The following is a 15736-nucleotide window of genomic DNA, read 5'->3' as shown; positions in this document are numbered from 1 at the left end:
ACCCGAAGTATGCAAGTGGGAGTCAGAATGGCCGAGCGGTCTAAGGCGCTGCGTTCAGGTCGCAGTCTCCACTGGAGGCGTGGGTTCAAATCCCACTTCTGACAGCCTGTTTTAGATTACAAAAAGGTGATCTACTCTGAAAAATTGGGTACTTTGTCATACTTGTGTTCCGCTAAAAACGTGTGCGTTTAGCCAAAGTTACCCCAAGTATGCAAGTGGGAGTCAGAATGGCCGAGCGGTCTAAGGCGCTGCGTTCAGGTCGCAGTCTCCACTGGAGGCGTGGGTTCAAATCCCACTTCTGACAGGCTCTTTTGGATGACAAAAAAGGTGATCTACTCTTAAACATTGGGTACTTTGTCAAACTTGTGGTCCGCTAAACACTTGTGCGTTTAGCCAAAGTTACCACAAGTATGCAAGTGGGACTCACAATGGCCGAGCGGTCTAAGGCGCTGCGTTCAGGTCGCAGTCTCCACTGGAGGTGTGGGTTCAAATCCCACTTCTGACAACCTGTGAAGTTAGCCCTAAAATGAGTATCGAGTCAGAATGGCCGAGCAGTCTAAGGTGCTGCGTCAAAGTCGCAGTCTCCACTGGAGGCGTGGGTTCAAATCCCACTTCTGACAACCTGTGAAGTTAGCCCTAAAATGAGTATCGAGTCAGATTGGCCGAGCTTTCTAAGGTGCTGCGTCAAAGTCTCAGTCTCCACTGGAGGTGTGGATTCAAATCCCACTTCTGACAGCCTGGGAAATTAGCCCTAAAACGAGCGTCGAGTCAGAATGGCCGAGCAGTCTAAGGCGGTGCGTTAAGGTCGCAGTCTCCACTGGAGGGGTGGATTCAAATCCCACCTCCAACAGCCTGTTTTAGATTACAAAAAGGTGATCTACTCTGAAACATTGGGTACTTTGTCATACTTGTGTTCCGCTAAAAACGTGTGCGTTTAGCCAAAGTTACCCCAAGTATGCAAGTGGGAGTCAGAATGGCCGAGCGGTCTAAGGCGCTGCGTTCAGGTCGCAGTCTCCACTGGAGGCGTGGGTTCAAATCCCACTTCTGACAGGATCTTTTGGATGACAAAAAGGTGATCTACTCTTAAACATTGGGTACTTTGTAAAACTTGTGGTCTGCTAAACACTTGTGCGTTTAGCCAAAGTTACCCCAAGTATGCAAGTGGGAGTCAGAATGGCCGAGCGGTCTATGGTGCTGCGTTAAGGTCGCAGTCTCCACTGGAGGCGTGGGTTCACATCCCACTTCTGACAGCCTGTTTTAGATTACAAAAAGATGGTCTACTCTGAAAAATTGGGTATTTTGTCATACTTGTGTTCCGCTAAAAACGTGTGCGTTTAGCCAAAGTTACCCCAAGTATGCAAGAGGGAGTCAGAATGGCCGAGCGGTCTAAGGCGCTGCGTTCAGGTCGCAGTCTCCACTGGAGGCGTGGGTTCAAATCCCACTTCTGACAGCCTGTTTTAGATTACATAAAGGTGATCTACTCTGAAAAATTCGGTACTTTGGCATACTTGTGTTCCGCTAAAAACGTGTGCGTTTAGCCAAAGTTACCCCAAGTATGCAAGTGGGAGTCAGAATGGCCGAGCGGTCTAAGGCGCTGCGTTCAGGTCTCAGTCTCCACTGGAGGCGTGGGTTCAAATCCCACTTCTGACAGGATCTTTTGGATGACAAAAAGGTGATCTACTCTTAAACATTGGGTACTTTGTCAAACTTGTGGTCTGCTAAACACTTGTGCGTTTAGCCAAAGTTACCCCAAGTATGCAAGTGGGAGTCAGAATGGCCGAGCGGTCTAAGGCGCTGCGTTCAGATCGCAGTCTCCCCTGGAGGTGTGGGTTCAAACCCCACTTCTGACAGGCTCTTTTGGATGACAAAAAGGTGATCTACTCTGAAAAATTGGGTACTTTGTCATACTTGTGTTCCGCTAAAAACGTGTGCGTTTAGCCAAAGTTACCCGAAGTATGCAAGTGGGAGTCAGAATGGCCGAGCGGTCTAAGGCGCTGCGTTCAGGTCGCAGTCTCCACTGGAGGCGTGGGTTCAAATCCCACTTCTGACAGCCTGTTTTAGATTACAAAAAGGTGGTCTACTCTGAAAAATTGGGTACTTTGTCATACTTGTGTTCCGCTAAAAACGTGTGCGTTTAGCCAAAGTTAGCCCAAGTATGCAAGTGGGAGTCAGAATGGCCGAGCGGTCTAAGGCGCTGTGTTAAGGTCGCAGTCTCCACTGGAGGCGTGGGTTCAAATCCCACTTCTGACAGCCTGTTTGAGATTACAAAAAGGTGATCTACTCTGAAAAATTGGGTACTTTGTCATACTTGTGTTCCGCTAAAAACGTGTGCGTTTAGCCAAAGTTACCCCAAGTATGCAAGTGGGAGTCAGAATGGCCGAGCGGTCTAAGGCGCTGCGTTAAGGTCGCAGTCTCCACTGGAGGCGTGGGTTCAAATCCCACTTCTGATAGCCTGTTTTAGATTACAAAAAGGTGGTCTACTCTGAAAAATTGGGTACTTTGTCATACTTGTGTTCCGCTAAAAACGTGTGCGTTTACCCAAAGTTACCCCAAGTATGCAAGTGGGAGTCCGAATGGCCGAGCGTTCTAAGGCGCTGCGTTCAGGTCGCAGTCTCCACTGGAGGCGTGGGTTCTAATCCCACTTCTGACAGGTTCTTTTGGATGACAAAAAAGGTGATCTACTCTTAAACATTGGGTACTTTGTCAAACTTGTGGTCTGCTAAACACTTGTGCGTTTAGCCAAAGTTACCCCAAGTATGCAAGTGGGAGTCAGAATGGCCGAGCGGTCTAAGGCGCTGCGTTCAGGTCGCAGTCTCCACTGGAGGCGTGGGTTCAAACCCCACTTCTGACAGGCTGTTTTAGATTACAAAAAGGTGATCTACTCTGAAAAATTGGGTACTTTGTCATACTTGTGTTCCGCTAAAAATGTGTGCGTTTAGCCAAAGTTACCTCAAGTATGCAAGTGGGAGTCAGAATGGCCGAGCGGTCTAAGGCGCTGCGTTCAGGTCGCAGTCTCCACTGGAGGCGTGGGTTCAAATCCCACTTCTGACAGGATCTTTTGGATGACAAAAAGGTGATCTACTCTTAAACATTGGGTACTTTGTAAAACTTGTGGTCTGCTAAACACTTGTGCGTTTAGCCAAAGTTACCCCAAGTATGCAAGCGGGAGTCAGAATGGCCGAGCGGTCTATGGCGCTGCGTTAAGGTCGCAGTCTCCACTGGAGGCGTGGGTTCAAATCCCACTTCTGACAGCCTGTTTTAGATTACAAAAAGATGGTCTACTCTGAAAAATTGGGTATTTTGTCATACTTGTGTTCCGCTAAAAACGTGTGCGTTTAGCCAAAGTTACCCCAAGTATGCAAGTGGGAGTCAGAATGGCCGAGCGGTCTAAGGCGCTGCGTTCAGGTCGCAGTCTCCACTGGAGGCGTGGGTTGAAATCCCACTTCTGACAGCCTGTTTTAGATTACATAAAGGTGATCTACTCTGAAAAATTCGGTACTTTGTCATACTTGTGTTCCGCTAAAAACGTGTGCGTTTAGCCAAAGTTACCCCAAGTATGCAAGTGGGAGTCAGAATGGCCGAGCGGTCTAAGGCGCTGCGTTCAGGTCTCAGTCTCCACTGGAGGCGTGGGTTCAAATCCCACTTCTGACAGGATCTTTTGGATGACAAAAAGGTGATCTACTCTTAAACATTGGGTACTTTGTCAAACTTGTGGTCTGCTAAACACTTGTGTGTTTAGCCAAAGTTACCCCAAGTATGCAAGTGGGAGTCAGAATGGCTTAGCGGTCTAAGGCGCTGCGTTCAGATCGCAGTCTCCCCTGGAGGTGTGGGTTCAAACCCCACTTCTGACAGGCTCTTTTGGATGACAAAAAGGTGATCTACTCTGAAAAATTGGGTACTTTGTCATACTTGTGTTCCGCTAAAAACGTGTGCGTTTAGCCAAAGTTACCCGAAGTATGCAAGTGGGAGTCAGAATGGCCGAGCGGTCTAAGGCGCTGCGTTCAGGTCGCAGTCTCCACTGGAGGCGTGGGTTCAAATCCCACTTCTGACAGCCTGTTTTAGATTACAAAAAGGTGGTCTACTCTGAAAAATTGGGTACTTTGTCATACTTGTGTTCCGCTAAAAACGTGTGCGTTTAGCCAAAGTTAGCCCAAGTATGCAAGTGGGAGTCAGAGTGGCCGAGCGGTCTAAGGCGCTGTGTTAAGGTCGCAGTCTCCACTGGAGGCGTGGGTTCAAATCCCACTTCTGACAGCCTGTTTGAGATTACAAAAAGGTGATCTACTCTGAAAAATTGGGTACTTTGTCATACTTGTGTTCCGCTAAAAACGTGTGCGTTTAGCCAAAGTTACCCCAAGTATGCAAGTGGGAGTCAGAATGGCCGAGCGGTCTAAGGCGCTGCGTTAAGGTCGCAGTCTCCACTGGAGGCGTGGGTTCAAATCCCACTTCTGATAGCCTGTTTTAGATTACAAAAAGGTGGTCTACTCTGAAAAATTGGGTACTTTGTCATACTTGTGTTCCGCTAAAAACGTGTGCGTTTAGCCAAAGTTACCCCAAGTATGCAAGTGGGAGTCAGAATGGCCGAGCGGTCTAAGGCGCTGCGTTCAGGTCGCAGTCTCCACTGGAGGTGTGGGTTCAAATCCCACTTCTGACAGCCTGTTTTAGATTACAAAAAGGTGGTCTACTCAGAAAAATTGGGTACTTTGTCAAACTTGTGGTCCCCTAAACACTTGTGCGTTTAGCCAAAGTTACCACAAGTATGCAAGTGGGATTCACAATGGCCGAGCGGTCTAAGGCGCTGCGTTCAGGTTGCAGTCTCCACTGGAGGTGTGGGTTCAAATACCACATCTGACAACCTGTGAAGTTAGCCCTAAAATGAGTATCGAGTCAGAATGGCCGAGCAGTCTAAGGTGCTGCGTCAAAGTCGCAGTCTCCACTGGAGGCGTGGGTTCAAATCCCCCCTCTGACAGCCTGTTTTAGATTACAAAAAGGTGATCTACTCTGAAAAATTGGGTACTTTGTCATACTTGTGTTCCGCTAAAAACGTGTGCGTTTAGCCAAAGTTACCCCAAGTATGCAAGTGGGAGTCAGAATGGCCGAGCGGTCTAAGGCGCTGCGTTCAGGTCGCAGTCTCCACTGGAGGCGTGGGTTCAAATCCCACTTCTGACAGCCTGTTTTAAATTACAAAAAGCTGGTCTACTCTGAAAAATTGGGTACTTTGACATACTTGTATTCCGCTAAAAACGTGTGCGTTTAGCCAAGGTTACCCCAAGTATGCAAGTGGGAGTCAGAATGGCCGAGCGGTCTAAGGGGCTGCGTTAAGGTTGCAGTCTCCACTGGAGGCGTGGGTTCAAATCCCACTTCTGACAGGATCTTTTGGATGACAAAAAGGTGATCTACTCTTAAACATTGGGTACTTTGTAAAACTTGTGGTCTGCTAAAAACGTGTGCGTTTAGCCAAAGTTACCCCAAGTATGCAAGTGGGAGTCAGAATGGCCGAGCGGTCTAAGGCGCTGCGTTCAGGTCGCAGTCTCCACTGGAGGCGTGGGTTCAAATCCCACTTCTGACAGCCTGTTTTAGATTACATAGAGGTGATCTACTCTGAAAAATTCGGTACTTTGTCATACTTGTGTTCCGCTAAAAACGTGTGCGTTTAGCCAAAGTTACCCCAAGTATGCAAGTGGGAGTCAGAATGGCCGAGCGGTCTAAGGCGCTGCGTTCAGGTCTCAGTCTCCACTGGAGAGCTGGGTTCAAATCCCACTTCTGACAGGATCTTTTGGATGACAAAAAGGTGATCTACTCTTAAACATTGGGTACTTTGTCAAACTTGTGGTCTGCTAAACACTTGTGCGTTTAGCCAAAGTTACCCCAAGTATGCAAGTGGGAGTCAGAATGGCCGAGCGGTCTAAGGCGCTGCGTTCAGATCGCAGTCTCCACTGGAGGTGTGGGTTCAAACCCCACTTCTGACAGGCTCTTTTGGATGACAAAAAGGTGATCTACTCTGAAAAATTGGGTACTTTGTCATACTTGTGTTCCGCTAAAAACGTGTGCGTTTAGCCAAAGTTACCCGAAGTATGCAAGTGGGAGTCAGAATGGCCGAGCGGTCTAAGGCGCTGCGTTCAGGTCGCAGTCTCCACTGGAGGCGTGGGTTCAAATCCCACTTCTGACAGCCTGTTTTAGATTACAAAAAGGTGGTCTACTCTGAAAAATTGGGTACTTTGTCATACTTGTGTTCCGCTAAAAACGTGTGCGTTTAGCCAAAGTTAGCCCAAGTATGCAAGTGGGAGTCAGAATGGCCGAGCGGTCTAAGGCGCTGTGTTAAGGTCGCAGTCTCCACTGGAGGCGTGGGTTCAAATCCCACTTCTGACAGCCTGTTTGAGATTACAAAAAGGTGATCTACTCTGAAAAATTGGGTACTTTGTCATACTTGTGTTCCGCTAAAAACGTGTGCGTTTAGCCAAAGTTACCCCAAGTATGCAAGTGGGAGTCAGAATGGCCGAGCGGTCTAAGGTGCTGCGTTAAGGTCGCAGTCTCCACTGGAGGCGTGGGTTCAAATCCCACTTCTGATAGCCTGTTTTAGATTACAAAAAGGTGGTCTACTCTGAAAAATTGGGTACTTTGTCATACTTGTGTTCCGCTAAAAACGTGTGCGTTTAGCCAAAGTTACCCCAAGTATGCAAGTGGGAGTCAGAATGGCCGAGCGGTCTAAGGCGCTGCGTTCAGGTCGCAGTCTCCACTGGAGGCGTGGGTTCAAATCCCACTTCTGACAGCCTGTTTTAGATTACAAAAAGGTGGTCTACTCAGAAAAATTGGGTACTTTGTCAAACTTGTGGTCCGCTAAACACTTGTGCGTTTAGCCAAAGTTACCACAAGTATGCAAGTGGGATTCACAATGGCCGAGCGGTCTAAGGCGCTGCGTTCAGGTCGCAGTCTCCACTGGAGGTGTGGGTTCAAATACCACATCTGACAACCTGTGAAGTTAGCCCTAAAATGAGTATCGAGTCAGAATGGCCGAACAGTCTAAGGTGCTGCGTCAAAGTCGCAGTCTCCACTGGAGGCGTGGGTTCAAATCCCCCCTCTGACAGCCTGTTTTAGATTACATAAAGGTGATCTACTCTGAAAAATTCGGTACTTTGTCATACTTGTGTTCCGCTAAAAACGTGTGCGTTTAGCCAAAGTTACCCCAAGTATGCAAGTGGGAGTCAGAATGGCCGAGCGGTCTAAGGCGCTGCGTTCAGGTCACAGTCTCCACTGGAGGCGTGGGTTCAAATCCCACCTCTGACAGGATCTTTTGGATGACAAAAAGGTGATCTACTCTTAAACATTGGGTACTTTGTCAAACTTGTGGTCTGCTAAACACTTGTGCGTTTAGCCAAAGTTACCCCAAGTATGCAAGTGGGAGTCAGAATGGCCGAGCGGTCTAAGGCGCTGCGTTCAGGTCGCAGTCTCCACTGGAGGTGTGGGTTCAAACACCACTTCTGACAGGCTCTTTTGGATGACAAAAAGGTGATCTACTCTGAAAAATTGGGTACTTTGTCATACTTGTGTTCCGCTAAAAACGTGTGCGTTTAGCCAAAGTTACCCGAAGTATGCAAGTGGGAGTCAGAATGGCCGAGCGGTCTAAGGCGCTGCGTTCAGGTCGCAGTCTCCACTGGAGGCGTGGGTTCAAATCCCACTTCTGACAGCCTGTTTTAGATTACAAAAAGGTGGTCTACTCTGAAAAATTGGGTACTTTGTCATACTTGTGTTCCGCTAAAAACGTGTGCGTTTAGCCAAAGTTAGCCCAAGTATGCAAGTGGGAGTCAGAATGGCCGAGCGGTCTAAGGCGCTGCGTTAAGGTCGCAGTCTCCACTGGAGGCGTGGGTTCAAATCCCACTTCTGACAGCCTGTTTTAGATTACAAAAAGGTGATCTACTCTGAAAAATTGGGTACTTTGTCATACTTGTGTTCCGCTAAAAACGTGTGCGTTTAGCCAAAGTTACCCCAAGTATGCAAGTGGGAGTCAGAATGGCCGAGCGGTCTAAGGCGCTGCGTTCAGGTTGCAGTCTCCACTGGAGGCGTGGGTTCAAATCCCACTTCTGACAGGCTCTTTTGGATGACAAAAAAGGTGATCTACTCTTAAACATTGGGTACTTTGTCAAACTTGTGGTCCGCTAAACACTTGTGCGTTTAGCCAAAGTTACCACAAGTATGCAAGTGGGACTCACAATGGCCGAGCGGTCTAAGGCGCTGCGTTCAGGTCGCAGTCTCCACTGGAGGTGTGGGTTCAAATCCCACTTCTGACAACCTGTGAAGTTAGCCCTAAAATGAATATCGAGTCAGAATGGCCGAGCAGTCTAAGGTGCTGCGTCAAAGTCGCAGTCTCCACTGGAGGCGTGGGTTCAAATCCCACTTCTGACAACCTGTGAAGTTAGCCCTAAAATGAGTATCGAGTCAGATTGGCCGAGCTTTCTAAGGTGCTGCGTCAAAGTCTCAGTCTCCACTGGAGGCGTGGATTCAAATCCCACTTCTGACAGCCTGGGAAATTAGCCCTAAAACGAGCGTCGAGTCAGAATGGCCGAGCAGTCTAAGGCGCTGCGTTAAGGTCGCAGTCTCCACTGGAGGGGTGGATTCAAATCCCACCTCCAACAGCCTGTTTTAGATTACAAAAAGGTGATCTACTCTGAAACATTGGGTACTTTGTCAAACTTCTGTTCCGCTAAAAACTTGTGCGTTTAGCCAAGGTTACCCCAAGTATGCAAGTGGGAGTATGAATGGCCGAGCGGTCTAAGCCGCTAATTTAAAGTCGCAGTCTCCACTGGAGGTGAGCTACTCTTAAACATTGGGTACTTTGTGTTGGAATTATTGTAAATAAGTTATCCTGATTTTAGTTTAGACTGTCAAAATGTTAGTTAATAGAATTAGGGGGTCTGCTTGTCTGTTTGAACTATTGTCTGAAGATTGCGGGATATCGGGAAAGATAACGTAAAGGTGTTACCTTGAAAGGGCATATGGTCATACATATGGCAGGAGGAGAAATCTTCAGAGTGTGTCAAAGGACTGAGATGCGAGCAGTCCCGAGACCCTCTCATTTTTAAATAAAATAACCTCAATTCTTTGTGTTCTTACTTCTTTCAGATTGGTGATACAAATGTGTGGTGTTTAAACCTAACACTTTGTCAAACTTGTGTTCCGCTAAAAACTTGTGCGTTTAGCCAAAGTTACCCCAAGAATGCAAGCGGGAGGCAGAATGGCTGAGCGGTCTAAGGCACTGCGTTAAGGTTGCAGTCTCCACTGGAGGCGTGGGTTCAAATCCCACTTCTGACAGGCTCTTTTGGATGACAAAAAGGTGATATACTCTTAAACATTGGGTACTTTGTCAAACTTCTGTTCCGCTAAAAATTTGTGCGTTTAGCCAAGGTTACCCCAAGTATGCAAGTGGGAGTATGAATGGCCGAGCGGTCTAAGCCGCCAAGTTGAAGTCGCAGTCTCCACTGGAGGTGAGCTACTCTTAAACATTGGGTACTTTGTCAAACTTGTGTTCCGCTAAAAACTTGTGCGTTTAGCCAAAGTTACCCGAAGTATGCAAGTGGGAGTCAGAATGGCCGAGCGGTCTAAGGCGCTGCGTTCAGGTCGCAGTCTCCACTGGAGGCGTGGGTTCAAATCCCACCTCTGACAGCCTGTTTTAGATTACAAAAAGGTGATCGACTCTGAAAAATTGGGTACTTTGTCATACTTGTGTTCCGCTAAAAACGTGTGCGTTTAGCCAAAGTTACCCCAAGTATGCAAGTGGGAGTCAGAATGGCCGAGCGGTCTAAGGGGCTGCGTTAAGGTCGCAGTCTCCACTGGAGGCGTGGGTTCAAATCCCACTTCTGACAGCCTGTTTTGATTACAAAAAGGTGGTCTACTCTGAAAAATTGGGTACTTTGTCATACTTGTGTTCCGCTAAAAACGTGTGCGTTTAGCCAAAGTTACCCCAAGTATGCAAGTGGGAGTCAGAATGGCCGAGCGGTCTAAGGCGCTGCGTTCAGGTCGCAGTCTCCACTGGAGGCGTGGGGTTCAAATCCCACTTCTGACAGCCTGTTTTAGATTACAAAAAGGTGGTCTACTCAGAAAAATTGGGTACTTTGTCAAACTTGTGGTCCGCTAAACACTTGTGCGTTTAGCCAAAGTTACCACAAGTATGCAAGTGGGAGTCAGAATGGCCGAGCGGTCTAAGGCGCTGCGTTCAGGTCGCAGTCTCCACTGGAGGCGTGGGTTCAAATTCCACTTCTGACAACCTGTGAAGTTAGCCCTAAAATGAGTATCGAGTCAGAATGGCCGAGCAGTCTAAGGTGCTGCGTCAAAGTCGCAGTCTCCACTGGAGGCGTGGGTTCAAATCCCACCTCTGACACCCTGTTTTAGATTACAAAAAGGTGATCTACTCTGAAAAATTGGGGACTTTGTCATACTTGTGTTCCGCTAAAAACGTGTGCGTTTAGCCAAAGTTACCCCAAGTATGCAAGTGGGAGTCAGAATGGCCGAGCGGTCTAAGGCGCTGCGTTAAGGTCGCAGTCTCCACTGGAGGCGTGGGTTCAAATCCCACTTCTGACAGCCTGTTTTAGATTACAAAAAGGTGATCTACTCTGAAAAATTGGGTACTTTGTCATACTTGTGTTCCGCTAAAAACGTGTGCGTTTAGCCAAAGTTACCCCAAGTATGCAAGTCGGAGTCAGAATGGCCGAGCGGTCTAAGGCGCTGCGTTAAGGTCGCAGTCTCCACTGGAGGCGTGGGTTCAAATCCCACTTCTGACAGCCTGTTTTAGATTACAAAAAGGTGGTCTACTCTGAAAAATTGGGTACTTTGTCATACTTGTGTTCCGCTAAAAACGTGTGCATTTAGCCAAAGTTACCCCAAGTATGCAAGTGGGAGTCAGAATGGCCGAGCGGTCTAAGGCACTGCGTTCAGGTCGCAGTCTCCACTGGAGGTGTGGGTTCAAATCCCACTTCTGACAGGCTCTTTTGGATGACAAAAAGGTGATCTACTCTTAAACATTGGGTACTTTGTCAAACTTGTGGTCCGCTAAACACTTGTGCGTTTAGCCAAAGTTACCCCAAGTATGCAAATGGGAGTCAGAATGGCCGAGCTGTCTAAGGCGCTGCGTTCAGGTCGCAGTCTCCACTGGAGGCGTGGGTTCAAATCCCACTTCTGACAGCCTGTTTTAGATTACAAAAAGGTGGTCTACTCTTAAAAATTGGGTACTTTGTCATACTTGTGTTCCGCTAAAAACGTGTGCGTTTAGCCAAAGTTACCCCCAGTATGCAAGTGGGAGTCAGAATGGCCGAGCGGTCTAAGGTGCTGCGTTAAGGTCGCAGTCTCCACTGGAGGTGTGGGTTCAAATCCCACTTCTGACAGGCTCTTTTGGATGAAAAAAAGGTGATCTACTCTTAAACATTGGGTACTTTGTCAATTTTGTGGTCCGCTAAACACTTGTTCGTTTAGCCAAAGTTACCCCAAGTATGCAAATGGGAGTCAGAATGGCCGAGCGGTCTAAGGCGCTGCGTTCAGGTCGCAGTCTCCACTGGAGGCGTGGGTTCAAACCCCACTTCTGACAGGCTCTTTTGGATGACAAAAAGGTGATCTACTCTGAAAAATTCGGTACTTTGTCATACTTGTGTTCCGCTAAAAACGTGTGCTTTTAGCCAAAGTTACCCGAAGTATGCAAGTGGGGGTCAGAATGGCCGAGCGGTCTAAGGCGCTGCGTTCAGGTCGCAGTCTCCACTGGAGGCGTGGGTTCAAATCCCACTTCTGACAGCCTTTTTTAGATTACAAAAAGGTGGTCTACTCTGAAAAATTGGGTACTTTGTCAAACTTGTGGTCCGCTAAACACTTGTGCGTTTAGCCAAAGTTACCCCAAGTATGCAAGTGGGAGTCAGAATGGCCGAGCGGTCTAAGGTGCTGCGTTCCGGTCGCAGTCTCCACTGGAGGTGATCTACTCTTAAACATTGGGTACTTTGTCATACTTCTGTTCCGCTAAAAACTTGTGCGTTTAGCCAAAGTTACCCCAAGTATGCAAGTGGGAGTCAGAATGGCCGAGCGGTCTAAGGCGCTGCGTTAAGGTCGCAGTCTCCACTGGAGGCGTGGGTTCAAATCCCACTTCTGACAGGCTGTTTTTGGATGACAAAAAGGTGATCTACTTTGAAACATTGGGTACTTTTTCAAACTTGTGGTCTGCTAAACACTTGTGCGTTTAGCCAAAGTTACCACAAGTATGCAAGTGGGAGTCAGAATGGCCGAGCGGTCTAAGGCGCTGCGTTCAGGTCGCAGTCTCCACTGGAGGCGTGGGTTCAAAACCCACTTCTGACAGCCTGTTTTAGATTATAAAAAGGTGGTCTACTCTTAAAAATTGGGTACTTTGTCAATTTTGTGGTCCGCTAAATACTTGTGCGTTTAGCCAAAGTTACCCCAAATTTCCAAGTGGGAGTCAGAATGGGCGAGCGGTCTAAGGTGCTGCGTTAAGGTCGCAGTCTCCACTGGAGGTGTGGGTTCAAATCCCACTTCTGACAGGCTCTTTTGGATGAAAAAAAGGTGATCTACTCTTAAACATTGGGTACTTTGTCAATTTTGTGGTCCGCTAAACACTTGTTCGTTTAGCCAAAGTTACCCCAAGTTTCCAAGTGGGAGTCAGAATGGCCGAGCGGTCTAAGGCGCTGCATTAAGGTCGCAGTCTCCACTGGAGGTGATCTACTCTTAAACATTGGGTACTTTGTCAAACTTGTGGTCCGCTAAACACTTGTGCGTTTAGCCAAAGTTACCCCAAGAATGCAAGTGGGAGTCAGAATGGCCGAGCGGTCTAAGGTGCTGCGTTCAGGTCGCAGTCTCCACTGGAGGTGATCTACTCTTAAACATTGGGTACTTTTTCAAACTTGTGGTCTGCTAAACACTTGTGCGTTTAGCCCAAGTTACCTCAAGTTACCCCAAGTATGCAAGTGGGAGTCAGAATGGCCGAGCGGTCTAAGGCGCTGCGTTTAGGTCACAGTCTCCCCTGGAGCCGTGGGTTCAAATTCCACTTCCGACAGCCTGTTTTAGATTACAAAAAGGTGGTCTACTCTGAAAAATTGGGTACTTTGTCATACTCGTGTACCGCTAAAAACGTCTGCATTTAGCCAAAGTTACCCCAAGTATGCAAGTGGGAGTCAGAATGGCCGAGCGGTCTAAGGCGCTGCGTTCAGGTCGCAGTCTCCACTGGAGGTGTGGGTTCAAATCCCACTTCTGACAGGCTCTTTTGGATGACAAAAAGGTGATCTACTCTTAAACATTGGGTACTTTGTCAAACTTGTGGTCCGCTAAACACTTGTGCGTTTAGCCAAAGTTACCCCAAGTATGCAAATGGGAGTCAGAATGGCCGAGCTGTCTAAGGCGCTGCGTTCAGGTCGCAGTCTCCACTGGAGGCGTGGGTTCAAATCCCACTTCTGACAGCCTGTTTTAGATTACAAAAAGGTGGTCTACTCTTAAAAATTGGGTACTTTGTCATACTTGTGTTCCGCTAAAAACGTGTGCGTTTAGCCAAAGTTACCCCCAGTATGCAAGTGGGAGTCAGAATGGCCGAGCGGTCTAAGGTGCTGCGTTAAGGTCGCAGTCTCCACTGGAGGTGTGGGTTCAAATCCCACTTCTGACAGGCTCTTTTGGATGAAAAAAAGGTGATCTACTCTTAAACATTGGGTACTTTGTCAATTTTGTGGTCCGCTAAACACTTGTTCGTTTAGCCAAAGTTACCCCAAGTTTCCAAGTGGGAGTCAGAATGGCCGAGCGGTCTAAGGCGCTGCATTAAGGTCGCAGTCTCCACTGGAGGTGATCTACTCTTAAACATTGGGTACTTTGTCAAACTTGTGGTCCGCTAAACACTTGTGCGTTTAGCCAAAGTTACCCCAAGAATGCAAGTGGGAGTCAGAATGGCCGAGCGGTCTAAAGTGCTGCGTTCAGGTCGCAGTCTCCACTGGAGGTGATCTACTCTTAAACATTGGGTACTTTTTCAAACTTGTGGTCTGCTAAACACTTGTGCGTTTAGCCCAAGTTACCTCAAGTTACCCCAAGTATGCAAGTGGGAGTCAGAATGGCCGAGCGGTCTAAGGCGCTGCGTTTAGGTCACAGTCTCCCCTGGAGCCGTGGGTTCAAATTCCACTTCCGACAGCCTGTTTTAGATTACAAAAAGGTGGTCTACTCTGAAAAATTGGGTACTTTGTCAACCTTGCGTTCTCCTAAAAAACAGTTCGTTTACGGGAAGTTAGCCCTAAAATGAGAGTCGGAGTCAGAATGGCCAAGTTGTCTAAGGTGCTGTGTTAAGGACGCAGTCTCCACTGGAGGCCTAGGTCCGAATCCCCTCTTCTGACATGCTTGTGTTCCGCTAAAAACCAAGCCAGCCAATCGCAGGGCACAAAGAGACAGACAACCATGCACACTCACACCCATACCTAGTGGCATTTTAGAGTGTCCTATCAAACTCCACACAAATGGACATGACCTGGATTTGAACCCATGTCCCCCACTGCGAGCCCTTCGCATTAACCACTCATCCACCTGGCCACCCTTTAGATGTAATATTAAGATATATAAAAAAAACAGATTAAAAGAAGTGGATCAAAAGCCTTAAATATTCCCTTTTTATTGATCTAAAACATCTCAATCATTTGTTTTTCAATTTCAAAGGAAAAAAATGTTTAAATAGGTTCAATAATAAACTGAAAAACTGAAAATATTTTTATATTTTTATTTTTAGATTTTTTAAAAATGCCTTTTGAACTAAAAACTACACAAACAGAAAAAAATACAGTTTTGGATTAAAAAATTGCAATAATTGATTTATAAAGGGGAAACGCAGAAAATATTCCCGATGCATCTTCAATCTTCATTGGAATTTGACCATAAAACAGAAATTCGGCACTCATTATTTTCTTTCTTGGGCCGCACAAAATGATGCGGTGGGCCAGATTCGGCCCCCGGGCCCCCACTTTGACATACACGTTTTAAAGGGAGGCGACCACTGGAAAAGACAACCACTGTAAAGATTATCTATTTCTATGCAGTCCCTCCACTATGAAACAACAAATTCCGACAGTTTTGAGAAATCATTTTAAGCATATCTGCTTATGTGACAACTATTATAAATACTGTCTCACTTCCACTTGCATGGTCCTTATGGTTGCTTTGGATTTAACTGCCTGGAATAATGTAGAGCCTGTCTTTTGCTTATAAATGTGCCCTGTTTTATGGTTTCTGAATTGGGTATCTCATATAAAGCAATGCCTTCATTGTTTCTATCCTATTCATAGCTTGAAGACCAGACTGAGTCAAGCGAAGGTCACGAGAAAATGTGCGTGTTGACAAATGACCTAGAAGTGGTTTGGTTGGATCTTCAGTTGGATATTACAGCCTTCTGAGCATAATATCAAATTTATAACTGTTACTGGCATTTAATTAATGAATTTACAGTTGTACCTTGACTCAAGAGTGCACCGATGAAGGGTTAGAAGCTGACACTTTTTTTTTTAATGTTTAATTTGGGTGAGATGAAATCTCAATCATATTTCTGGATCCTGTGTGATCTGAAAGGAGAAGAAAATGATTCTTGCAATTCTTATTTGATGAGGAAAAACAATCTAATTTGATACAGGCTACACCAGGGGTGAGAAAATTATTCCACAAAGGGGTACAGTAGGTGCAAGTTTTCATTCCAAACCATACAGAGGCCACTTTTTCCCCAATCTGGTGTCCTACAAGTACA

General features: G+C 47.0%; 1 protein-coding gene and 46 non-coding genes across 47 annotated transcripts in view; all 47 read left to right on the top strand.

Annotated features, from left to right (window-relative positions):
- Positions 1-21: 21 nt before the first annotated feature.
- Positions 22-104, top strand: trnal-cag (transfer RNA leucine (anticodon CAG)). The gene has a single exon. It is a non-coding gene; the product is annotated as a tRNA-Leu (tRNA).
- A 117-nt stretch (positions 105-221) lies between these two features.
- Positions 222-304, top strand: trnal-cag (transfer RNA leucine (anticodon CAG)). The gene has a single exon. It is a non-coding gene; the product is annotated as a tRNA-Leu (tRNA).
- A 233-nt stretch (positions 305-537) lies between these two features.
- On the top strand, positions 538-620 carry trnaf-aaa (transfer RNA phenylalanine (anticodon AAA)). Its single transcript has one exon. It is a non-coding gene; the product is annotated as a tRNA-Phe (tRNA).
- A 347-nt stretch (positions 621-967) lies between these two features.
- trnal-cag (transfer RNA leucine (anticodon CAG)) lies at positions 968-1050 on the top strand. Its single transcript has one exon. It is a non-coding gene; the product is annotated as a tRNA-Leu (tRNA).
- Positions 1051-1167: 117 nt separating this feature from the next.
- Positions 1168-1250, top strand: trnal-aag (transfer RNA leucine (anticodon AAG)). The gene has a single exon. It is a non-coding gene; the product is annotated as a tRNA-Leu (tRNA).
- Positions 1251-1367: 117 nt separating this feature from the next.
- trnal-cag (transfer RNA leucine (anticodon CAG)) lies at positions 1368-1450 on the top strand. Its single transcript has one exon. It is a non-coding gene; the product is annotated as a tRNA-Leu (tRNA).
- Positions 1451-1767: 317 nt separating this feature from the next.
- Positions 1768-1850, top strand: trnal-cag (transfer RNA leucine (anticodon CAG)). The gene has a single exon. It is a non-coding gene; the product is annotated as a tRNA-Leu (tRNA).
- Positions 1851-1967: 117 nt separating this feature from the next.
- Positions 1968-2050, top strand: trnal-cag (transfer RNA leucine (anticodon CAG)). The gene has a single exon. It is a non-coding gene; the product is annotated as a tRNA-Leu (tRNA).
- Positions 2051-2167: 117 nt separating this feature from the next.
- Positions 2168-2250, top strand: trnal-aag (transfer RNA leucine (anticodon AAG)). Its single transcript has one exon. It is a non-coding gene; the product is annotated as a tRNA-Leu (tRNA).
- A 117-nt stretch (positions 2251-2367) lies between these two features.
- Positions 2368-2450, top strand: trnal-aag (transfer RNA leucine (anticodon AAG)). Its single transcript has one exon. It is a non-coding gene; the product is annotated as a tRNA-Leu (tRNA).
- A 318-nt stretch (positions 2451-2768) lies between these two features.
- On the top strand, positions 2769-2851 carry trnal-cag (transfer RNA leucine (anticodon CAG)). The gene has a single exon. It is a non-coding gene; the product is annotated as a tRNA-Leu (tRNA).
- Positions 2852-2968: 117 nt separating this feature from the next.
- Positions 2969-3051, top strand: trnal-cag (transfer RNA leucine (anticodon CAG)). Its single transcript has one exon. It is a non-coding gene; the product is annotated as a tRNA-Leu (tRNA).
- Positions 3052-3168: 117 nt separating this feature from the next.
- Positions 3169-3251, top strand: trnal-aag (transfer RNA leucine (anticodon AAG)). The gene has a single exon. It is a non-coding gene; the product is annotated as a tRNA-Leu (tRNA).
- Positions 3252-3968: 717 nt separating this feature from the next.
- On the top strand, positions 3969-4051 carry trnal-cag (transfer RNA leucine (anticodon CAG)). Its single transcript has one exon. It is a non-coding gene; the product is annotated as a tRNA-Leu (tRNA).
- Positions 4052-4168: 117 nt separating this feature from the next.
- On the top strand, positions 4169-4251 carry trnal-aag (transfer RNA leucine (anticodon AAG)). Its single transcript has one exon. It is a non-coding gene; the product is annotated as a tRNA-Leu (tRNA).
- A 117-nt stretch (positions 4252-4368) lies between these two features.
- On the top strand, positions 4369-4451 carry trnal-aag (transfer RNA leucine (anticodon AAG)). The gene has a single exon. It is a non-coding gene; the product is annotated as a tRNA-Leu (tRNA).
- A 117-nt stretch (positions 4452-4568) lies between these two features.
- trnal-cag (transfer RNA leucine (anticodon CAG)) lies at positions 4569-4651 on the top strand. The gene has a single exon. It is a non-coding gene; the product is annotated as a tRNA-Leu (tRNA).
- Positions 4652-5083: 432 nt separating this feature from the next.
- trnal-cag (transfer RNA leucine (anticodon CAG)) lies at positions 5084-5166 on the top strand. The gene has a single exon. It is a non-coding gene; the product is annotated as a tRNA-Leu (tRNA).
- A 117-nt stretch (positions 5167-5283) lies between these two features.
- On the top strand, positions 5284-5366 carry trnal-aag (transfer RNA leucine (anticodon AAG)). Its single transcript has one exon. It is a non-coding gene; the product is annotated as a tRNA-Leu (tRNA).
- Positions 5367-5483: 117 nt separating this feature from the next.
- On the top strand, positions 5484-5566 carry trnal-cag (transfer RNA leucine (anticodon CAG)). Its single transcript has one exon. It is a non-coding gene; the product is annotated as a tRNA-Leu (tRNA).
- Positions 5567-5883: 317 nt separating this feature from the next.
- Positions 5884-5966, top strand: trnal-cag (transfer RNA leucine (anticodon CAG)). Its single transcript has one exon. It is a non-coding gene; the product is annotated as a tRNA-Leu (tRNA).
- A 117-nt stretch (positions 5967-6083) lies between these two features.
- trnal-cag (transfer RNA leucine (anticodon CAG)) lies at positions 6084-6166 on the top strand. Its single transcript has one exon. It is a non-coding gene; the product is annotated as a tRNA-Leu (tRNA).
- Positions 6167-6283: 117 nt separating this feature from the next.
- Positions 6284-6366, top strand: trnal-aag (transfer RNA leucine (anticodon AAG)). The gene has a single exon. It is a non-coding gene; the product is annotated as a tRNA-Leu (tRNA).
- A 117-nt stretch (positions 6367-6483) lies between these two features.
- On the top strand, positions 6484-6566 carry trnal-aag (transfer RNA leucine (anticodon AAG)). The gene has a single exon. It is a non-coding gene; the product is annotated as a tRNA-Leu (tRNA).
- Positions 6567-6683: 117 nt separating this feature from the next.
- Positions 6684-6766, top strand: trnal-cag (transfer RNA leucine (anticodon CAG)). The gene has a single exon. It is a non-coding gene; the product is annotated as a tRNA-Leu (tRNA).
- Positions 6767-7598: 832 nt separating this feature from the next.
- trnal-cag (transfer RNA leucine (anticodon CAG)) lies at positions 7599-7681 on the top strand. Its single transcript has one exon. It is a non-coding gene; the product is annotated as a tRNA-Leu (tRNA).
- A 117-nt stretch (positions 7682-7798) lies between these two features.
- Positions 7799-7881, top strand: trnal-aag (transfer RNA leucine (anticodon AAG)). The gene has a single exon. It is a non-coding gene; the product is annotated as a tRNA-Leu (tRNA).
- A 117-nt stretch (positions 7882-7998) lies between these two features.
- trnal-cag (transfer RNA leucine (anticodon CAG)) lies at positions 7999-8081 on the top strand. Its single transcript has one exon. It is a non-coding gene; the product is annotated as a tRNA-Leu (tRNA).
- A 233-nt stretch (positions 8082-8314) lies between these two features.
- On the top strand, positions 8315-8397 carry trnaf-aaa (transfer RNA phenylalanine (anticodon AAA)). The gene has a single exon. It is a non-coding gene; the product is annotated as a tRNA-Phe (tRNA).
- Positions 8398-9220: 823 nt separating this feature from the next.
- Positions 9221-9303, top strand: trnal-aag (transfer RNA leucine (anticodon AAG)). The gene has a single exon. It is a non-coding gene; the product is annotated as a tRNA-Leu (tRNA).
- Positions 9304-9571: 268 nt separating this feature from the next.
- On the top strand, positions 9572-9654 carry trnal-cag (transfer RNA leucine (anticodon CAG)). Its single transcript has one exon. It is a non-coding gene; the product is annotated as a tRNA-Leu (tRNA).
- A 117-nt stretch (positions 9655-9771) lies between these two features.
- Positions 9772-9854, top strand: trnal-aag (transfer RNA leucine (anticodon AAG)). Its single transcript has one exon. It is a non-coding gene; the product is annotated as a tRNA-Leu (tRNA).
- Positions 9855-9970: 116 nt separating this feature from the next.
- On the top strand, positions 9971-10054 carry trnal-cag (transfer RNA leucine (anticodon CAG)). Its single transcript has one exon. It is a non-coding gene; the product is annotated as a tRNA-Leu (tRNA).
- Positions 10055-10171: 117 nt separating this feature from the next.
- On the top strand, positions 10172-10254 carry trnal-cag (transfer RNA leucine (anticodon CAG)). The gene has a single exon. It is a non-coding gene; the product is annotated as a tRNA-Leu (tRNA).
- A 32-nt stretch (positions 10255-10286) lies between these two features.
- Positions 10287-10369, top strand: trnaf-aaa (transfer RNA phenylalanine (anticodon AAA)). The gene has a single exon. It is a non-coding gene; the product is annotated as a tRNA-Phe (tRNA).
- Positions 10370-10486: 117 nt separating this feature from the next.
- trnal-aag (transfer RNA leucine (anticodon AAG)) lies at positions 10487-10569 on the top strand. Its single transcript has one exon. It is a non-coding gene; the product is annotated as a tRNA-Leu (tRNA).
- Positions 10570-10686: 117 nt separating this feature from the next.
- On the top strand, positions 10687-10769 carry trnal-aag (transfer RNA leucine (anticodon AAG)). The gene has a single exon. It is a non-coding gene; the product is annotated as a tRNA-Leu (tRNA).
- Positions 10770-10886: 117 nt separating this feature from the next.
- On the top strand, positions 10887-10969 carry trnal-cag (transfer RNA leucine (anticodon CAG)). Its single transcript has one exon. It is a non-coding gene; the product is annotated as a tRNA-Leu (tRNA).
- Positions 10970-11286: 317 nt separating this feature from the next.
- On the top strand, positions 11287-11369 carry trnal-aag (transfer RNA leucine (anticodon AAG)). The gene has a single exon. It is a non-coding gene; the product is annotated as a tRNA-Leu (tRNA).
- Positions 11370-11486: 117 nt separating this feature from the next.
- trnal-cag (transfer RNA leucine (anticodon CAG)) lies at positions 11487-11569 on the top strand. Its single transcript has one exon. It is a non-coding gene; the product is annotated as a tRNA-Leu (tRNA).
- Positions 11570-11686: 117 nt separating this feature from the next.
- On the top strand, positions 11687-11769 carry trnal-cag (transfer RNA leucine (anticodon CAG)). Its single transcript has one exon. It is a non-coding gene; the product is annotated as a tRNA-Leu (tRNA).
- Positions 11770-12037: 268 nt separating this feature from the next.
- Positions 12038-12120, top strand: trnal-aag (transfer RNA leucine (anticodon AAG)). Its single transcript has one exon. It is a non-coding gene; the product is annotated as a tRNA-Leu (tRNA).
- A 118-nt stretch (positions 12121-12238) lies between these two features.
- Positions 12239-12321, top strand: trnal-cag (transfer RNA leucine (anticodon CAG)). Its single transcript has one exon. It is a non-coding gene; the product is annotated as a tRNA-Leu (tRNA).
- Positions 12322-12438: 117 nt separating this feature from the next.
- Positions 12439-12521, top strand: trnal-aag (transfer RNA leucine (anticodon AAG)). Its single transcript has one exon. It is a non-coding gene; the product is annotated as a tRNA-Leu (tRNA).
- A 629-nt stretch (positions 12522-13150) lies between these two features.
- Positions 13151-13233, top strand: trnal-cag (transfer RNA leucine (anticodon CAG)). Its single transcript has one exon. It is a non-coding gene; the product is annotated as a tRNA-Leu (tRNA).
- Positions 13234-13550: 317 nt separating this feature from the next.
- Positions 13551-13633, top strand: trnal-aag (transfer RNA leucine (anticodon AAG)). The gene has a single exon. It is a non-coding gene; the product is annotated as a tRNA-Leu (tRNA).
- A 1987-nt stretch (positions 13634-15620) lies between these two features.
- LOC144075099 (sodium- and chloride-dependent GABA transporter 2-like) overlaps positions 15621-15736 on the top strand; it is a 43371-nt gene continuing 43255 nt past the window's right edge. Inside the window, exon 1 of the mRNA XM_077601852.1 lies at positions 15621-15637. The gene's annotated coding sequence lies outside the window, so the exon portion shown is untranslated. The remainder of the gene's footprint in view (positions 15638-15736) is intronic.

Source organism: Stigmatopora argus, chromosome 6 (genome assembly GCF_051989625.1).
Source record: "Stigmatopora argus isolate UIUO_Sarg chromosome 6, RoL_Sarg_1.0, whole genome shotgun sequence".
Taxonomy (NCBI): domain Eukaryota; kingdom Metazoa; phylum Chordata; class Actinopteri; order Syngnathiformes; family Syngnathidae; genus Stigmatopora; species Stigmatopora argus.
The sequence above is the reverse complement of the archived record's forward strand: the minus strand, read 5'-3'. Positions and strand labels throughout refer to the sequence as shown.